Source organism: Drosophila yakuba, chromosome 2R, assembly GCF_016746365.2.
Source record: "Drosophila yakuba strain Tai18E2 chromosome 2R, Prin_Dyak_Tai18E2_2.1, whole genome shotgun sequence".
Taxonomy (NCBI): Eukaryota; Metazoa; Arthropoda; class Insecta; order Diptera; family Drosophilidae; genus Drosophila; species Drosophila yakuba.
Genome location: NC_052528.2, coordinates 20,129,149 through 20,135,151, shown reverse-complemented (window position 1 = coordinate 20,135,151; position 6,003 = coordinate 20,129,149). Strand labels below are relative to the sequence as shown.

Sequence of the window (6,003 nt, the reverse complement as noted above, 5' to 3'; positions counted from 1 at the left end):
CAGTGGTGGTGGCTATGTGGGTGTGTGAGTATGGGTGTATGGGTTGGTCTGCAGTGAGTGGTGTGCACACGCATGCGACGGCAAACTGCATTTTAAATTAAAATTAAAACTTACTTGCTCCCATTATCGCCCTGCGCGGCGAGGACAACGAGCTGCGGACAAGGACAGTGGCGACAAAGGACGTTCGCGTCCTGGCCGAGGCGATAAATAATAAATATTGTGCACGCATACAATTATGCTATACCCAACTCAACCAGTTCAACAGCTCACCTGGTCGCATTTTCCTGCGACTGCGGCCAGGTGCAAGTATCTAAAAACAATGCAATGATTTATGCATGCAAATGCAATATTTTCCTTGGAAATTGCTCAATGAAACATGAATAATCACAGCGCGTCGAACGCTGCGTATGCGTAATATTCGCACCTATAGTCGCAAAGAGGCGAAGGGAAACCAAAAAATACCCTTTGTCGCACTTAATTGAATTTTAATTTCCACACTCTGCGCCCGCGCTCGCGCTTGTGATTGATTTTTAATTAAAATATTTATTTATTTGTAATTAAGTTGATTGACTTTTCGATGGGTGACCGCAACAAAAGCAGCTGTCTGCTTAATGCGTTGCCTGTAATCACTGAATATTCCACTAATTTCCGTTTGTCCATCACTCTGATATTTGCAGATAAGACTTGGCGTCGTGCGGCGGAGGATATCTGGATACGGAAATCAGGATTCAGGTAAGAGATTGCCCAAAGGATGCCTGTGGATGCCTGAGCAAACAATCATTAATATCAATTTGACTCCGGCTCGTTCGACTTCCTCTGTTTATGACTGCTGCAGCAGGGACACGAATAATTTATTTAGTTCATTTTGGTTACTCGCCAGCGGCAGATGCTCCATCTTTTCTTCCTTCCACCCTCCACCAGCAAACCGATTGCCTCGTTTGATTCATGGCAAATAAACAATAAATGAAATTACCACATTTGATTGCCGGGCTCAGAACAATTTTGATATTCAGATATTCCCCATGTGCGTACAGTCGTAGCCCGAAATCGTCGTCGTTCCTGTCACACTTCGAGTGCGTAAATGACTAAATGAATGGATGCATTATGTATGCTGGCTGATGCTGCGATGTGGGACCAAATTGATTTTTAAGTTACGACCATACGCATTTATTTGGCAATTGGACGTTGCTCCATCTTCGCCTGCCAATGCCAGGGAATTGCAATTCCATTTCCATTTCGCCATGCATTCTCCTCAAGGAGCATGTGTGTTATGGATGTCCTTTGGCCTGGCCAACGGCAGAGATTTATGGGCGAACGCACAAAAACGTTCATTGAAAACACATTTTCCATTTGGCCCACCATCCTTACTCTGCCTCCACTTCGAATTGCAAATTCAATAAAGCATTATATAATATGGCCAAGACCAATACCCACACACATACGAGTGGCATGGCTGTGAGTGCAATAATTTACAACATTTTAATCGAATTAGACGCAACCCGAGGCGCTGGGAGACGGAATATGGTAGATGGGTAGATGGGTAGATGGGCACTGGCCAAGAAACAAAATGCATTTTAAGTGCCGCCTGGCAGAACTTTGGCACTTGGCAGCTGAATTCGCCACCAGCAGCGGAAAGACAAAAAGAATGCCACACCCCGGGCCAAGGGAATAGCACTTGAACATGTGCCAGCAAATCTGCGCCAGGGTCTTGGGTCTTGAAAGCCCGGCAAAATGAAAAAGGATTTAAGGTCTGCGATGGCCACCGTAATTATCGGTGCCAGGTTGCACTTGTGCAGCAAAAGGTCCAGTCTTGAACTACGTGGAATGGAAGGATTTCATGCGCAGGATTCTAGTTAGCACAACCGCAACTGTATTGTGAGCTGGTTTAATCAGCCTTTGAAAGTTAGTTTGTGAAATTCTTCACTTTGTGTCTATCTGCGAGCAAACCTCAATCAGAACCCTCTCATTTTAAGCAAAGCTTGTCGAATCTTATGATATGTTCATAAGCTCTATAAGCAGCATTTTAAAGTGAGTTTCAACATTTTGCATAACTTAAGGCAGACAAAGCCATAATTTCTTCATCTTTGGTATAAAGATTTTATTTTAAAAATTTATGATTCGTAAGTTGTGCTTCCATTTCGATTGACTTCCGATCCAACTGACTAGTTTAAAGACAAAAAAGTCTGCATTCAGTTTGACTGCGCTAATAAGGAAATCTCCTCCAGAGCGGCTTTCCCTATTTTTTGTGACTTTAAACAGCTGATTTCAGGCCACATGCAGCAAGTGCAACGGGTGCAGGCGGAACGAGAATCGTCATAAATTCCAGGCAATAAATTTCTATTTGTTTTATTTCGCCATTCTATTTTCGTTGCCTCGGCACAATGGCAGTTATGTCGGAGCCATCCGCAGCCCCTTTTCCACGTCTCTCAGCCAAGCGTGCAAAAATAAAAACGCTGCTGCTTTTCTTGGATTTATATTTTTCCCCCCCACTTTTTATTTTACATTTCTGCCGACTGCCGTCGGCCGACTTGCGACTTTTGTTCTGGCCTGATTTCCCTGACTGCCGTGCAACTGCAACTCGAGTCGCAGCTGCAATGTGCAGCTAACAACCGAAGTGTAGTATGCCCGTGAAATGATAATGAAATCTACCGGAATCTGAAGATATCTTCTGCTCCTTTTTGCCCCGTCCTGGTGCGCTAATAACTTTTGTCTTTCGGGTCGTGAAAATCGATGGGGCTCATGATGGCAAATGATTGCTATTTGGCAGGCGGAAAATCCTAATCCAGTAAGCACCCAAGACACATGCTCATCGCGGTGTGACATGTCATGAGCTCGAGGGCGGAAAGCTGTAGCCGTCTCAGATTCAATCTGAGTGTGAGTCTGTGTCCTCAGCTTTGCATAGGTTTTTAAATTCAAGGGATTCGGCGGATTCCATTAGCTGGCGTGCGGCTGCCACTGTGATTGCATTAACCGAGGAGCTAGTGGCCGTGCCCTGGAAAGTATGCTACACGAATCGCAGTTTGCGTGTCCTTACTGCCGCCTGCAGTTGCACTTGCAGTTGCCAGTTGCCTTTCGCTGCTGTTGTTGCGAATGACATGCAAACGTTGCATTATGAATGTTATTATAAAATCTCGCTTGCTGAGGCGGTGAGTGTGTGTGTGTGTATGCATTTAAACGACTCTATTTACCACAAAATGGCTGCCAAACAACAACATGCCAGCAAACAATGAACGATAATAATAATGACACAACAGCAACTGCACCAACAGCAGCAGCTAAAGTAGCAGCAGCAGCAGCAGCAGCTGAAAAGGCAAACGTTTTAATGGCCACAACAAAATATACTCTTGTGGGAGTTACAAGTACTCGTGTGTGTGTGTGTGCACTCTGCAGCTATTTAAAATTTAAATAATAGCAGAATACAACGAATAAAAAAAAAAAAAAAGAGAGAAGAACAACCGCACGGAATAATAATAAATCATGGCAAATATATATTTTCATACGCACATGCATGGCTTACTATACGTATGTGTAATATTTCCAGCAACATTGTTGGCAGCGTTTTGCCATTTGGGCCAATGTTTTGGCCTGGCGCCGCGTGTTGATTTAATAGTCGTGGTCACAGGCATTATGGCATGCTCATGATTGCCCCGAAAATACGTGAGAGTCCACCTCTTTTGCCCCTCGCCCCTCGACCCCCGTTCATATATCGCACATTGTTCCGGCTTGGGCTTTTCATGCAAATTTCCATGCCATTATTTATTGTGTATTTAAACAGATTACGTGTAAGCAGCGTGGGAGCGCCGAAAGGCAACCAGGACTCCCACATCCTAATGGCCAGCAACGCAGATTGCAAATTGAAAAGGGCAAAAAAAAATGGGTGAAAAACGCGTAAACTGATGCGATGGCAGCCAACCAAGACGTCGACATCTGTAATCCCCGCCTGCAAGTGTGCCATAAAAATTCAAATTTTCAAATTCGCCCCAGCTCATATGCTCAACAAATCCCACTTAATTGTTGGTGCGGTGGTTCTGCAATGAAATTTCATGTATTCTAATTTATGCAAACTTAACAAAGGAGCGCCGTTGCTGGCCACATTGCGCCTTCAGTTTTGTTTCGTTCTGCACTTGTGCATAAGTACAATGGCTGCAAAAAAAAAAATACATAAAAAAGGGAGGCGAGTGAAAAAGTAAAATAAAAAGTAAGGAGGGAAAAGGAAAAGAATCCCGAATAAAATGCAGTGCCAAACAAATGCAAACCAAACTCAGCTGAGGCGAAACAGTCAGGCAAGCAGCCAGCGGGCCACTTGGCGTATACGTAATTCGCATTTGGGCAACAGCAACTGCAACACGAACAACAATTGCAATGGCTACGTGCCAAGGCAGTGGAACAGGGACAGCAAAAAGGACGTTCCACAGTGAATGATGGGGAGAGGGGGGCCAGAAGGTAAACGGTATTAATGGCAGGACCTTCTTTTTGGCAGCAGTTGGCAAGCGTAACAGAAATAGCTGCAATGCGACTTTTTCGCTTTTTGGCTGTTGATGTCTTTTCTGCTGTATGTTGCACGTGGTGCACGTCTGTATGTCTGTTTCTGTGTATGGGTGTATGTGTGTTTGCCTGCATATAGCGACTATATCTATCCATTGCAGCAACATACAAATCACTTGAAACTTTACGGAAATCGTATCCCTTGTTTCTCTCCGATTCCGAAAACACCCCATAAGTAATCGAATGCTAATGGAAAACTGTTGCTCATAAATATGCCAGGCAGCAATTTGTCGAAGGCTGGCCATAAAAACTACAAGGGCCATTTAACTTATGAGTGCTGTAGGCCCATACCCGCCAAGCATCCCCCCTGTCTTCTTGCCCCATTGCCCATCCGCCCCCTGGCCAACTTAGATTCCTTCCTTGGCCCGGGCCAATTGCCAGCGGCGTCAGCGTCGACGGCTCTTCAGCGTCATCAACACATCGTGTACGTGACTTTGCTAACAAAAATTAACAATTTCATTAGTGGTCCCCGTTGCAGGACGAAGGATGAAAACTGGCGACTGGTGACTGAATGCTGGTTGCTGTATACGGAATACTGAAGGATGGCTGAAGGAGATGACGTAGTGTCAGTCGAAGAAAAGAAAAACGAGGAGCAACAGCAGTGTACTGTGAGAAAGATCATAATAGTTGTGAGTTTCAAATGGAATTTAACTGGAGAGAAATCGAAAAGTACTAACAATTTAGAGGCCAGATTAACCATGTGATGTTGAAATTCTTAAGATAGAGCTTGCTACAAAACATTAAATAGTCGATCAATTGCAGTGACATTTTCTTTCCGTGCAGCAGTAAGTAAGAAAAAATAGAAGAGCTGACGGGGGGCAAAAAAAATTGCTGCCACTTATCAAACAGACGCCCACACACACACTCACTTCCTGTCTGTCTGTACAGCTCTCCCCCTTTCTCTTTCACTCTCTCCCTCTCTCTTTCTTTCTGTTCTTTTTACTCATATGCGTGGGCGGGTGTGTGTGTGTGCCAAACTAACGAACCGCGCTGTCCTCACACGCCCCCTTTTACCGCCCACTGCAGTCATTTACAATACGTCTAAAAAGGCGCTGCGTGTCGTACGTGCATCAAGTGCGCTTCAAATGCACTTCATTGCCTCCGAGACACACACACCCACACCCACACACACACATGGGCGGCAATTCACACCCACACATAGAGTGCTTAGGCTTTGTGCTGCACAAAGTAAATGAAATCGTGTAAGAGCAAAGAGTAGCAGTGAAGGAAAAAAGCGAAGGAAGCACACACAGCACACATCACACAGCAGGGACATCAAAAAGCGCTGGCTCAGTTGCCGGCACCTTTTAGATACACAGATACAGAGATACTCGCACTCACAGATACTCGAACACTCGCCGCTGAGACACTCGCACACACACACACACTCATGCACACACACACATGCATTCGCTCACAATCAATTGCCTAAAGTAGTTTGTAAAATAGGATAAAGTT

General features: G+C 44.8%; 1 long non-coding RNA gene across 2 annotated transcripts; it reads left to right on the top strand.

Annotated features, from left to right (window-relative positions):
- The first annotated feature begins 674 nt into the window (after nt 1–674).
- Nucleotides 675–5,302, top strand: LOC122319554. 2 transcript variants are annotated; one of them, XR_006245158.1, is made up of 2 exons: nt 675–732; nt 5,009–5,302. It is a non-coding gene; the product is annotated as an uncharacterized LOC122319554 (long non-coding RNA). The 2 variants fall into 2 exon arrangements; XR_006245157.1 differs by having other exon boundaries at nt 3,776–5,302.
- The last annotated feature ends 701 nt before the right edge of the window (nt 5,303–6,003 follow it).